Here is a 991-nt window from a genome sequence, read left to right on the forward strand (position 1 = left end):
TGTTTGATATTTTATGAGAGATGAATGTATCAGCTTCAAAATAGAAAAGATTGCGCAGCCATAGTGATTGACAGTATGTAGTGCGCATTTGGAAAAGAAGGTGCTCTCCATTTCGTCATGTTAAATTTTTTGGTCAATTATGCCTGCTGAAAATTTTGATGGCGGGGAACACATGGGACTTCAAAGGCATCGCGCAAACGTTCTTTACGCGCTGCGGCAACTTTGATCTTGGTTCATTTGCATAGCGCTGCGTGCGCGTAGCTTTGCCGAGTGATCTCCTTCTCAATAATACCTCCATGGTATCTTTGCCGAGTGATCTCCTTCTCAATAATACCTCCATGGTATAACCAAAGATCTTATAAACACAAGATAGCGTTCTCCGCGATTTACGCGTAACAAATAGAAGCGTCGGTCAAGGGTCAAAAGTTTCCAATTACAGAATTTGCACGCGTAAATCGCGGAGAACGCTATCTTGTGTTTATAAAGATCTTTGGTATAACCAGACCCGACGCGGCGCCCCTCTCTTTCCACTAATGGAGGAAAATCACTAATCAGAAGTGTGACGGTGATCTGACTTAGTACAGGAGGTTTATTTTGAAAAGTTGAAATGATAGACTTAGTATAAGGTGAAATTATGATTTAATATTAACCTGGCTCGAGCCAGGTACCCTATCCACTTTCTCCAATGTGGCTAACAGGCTCCAGCTTTAATTTTCTGGCCAAAATAATTTTAATTTAATTTTTTAATTGTCAAGCATGAGAGTAATGAAATTAATATTTTAATAAATTACCAATTATTAAAATTAGGTTATTATTTGTTTTATTTAGGCCTAAAGTTGATAATTAACTCTGATTTGAATAATTATTTATTAATTGTTTAAATTAATGAAATCAATTAAATTTTTATTACCTCCATTTAATTTGAGTGTTTGCTTGATTTATATGTAAAATATGATAAAAACAATTACATGGAACTCAGAAGCACCACAAA

Source organism: Anneissia japonica, unplaced genomic scaffold (genome assembly GCF_011630105.1).
Source record: "Anneissia japonica isolate Jap-2015-1 unplaced genomic scaffold, ASM1163010v1 scaffold287932_len317664_cov166, whole genome shotgun sequence".
Classification (NCBI taxonomy): Eukaryota; Metazoa; Echinodermata; class Crinoidea; order Comatulida; family Comatulidae; genus Anneissia; species Anneissia japonica.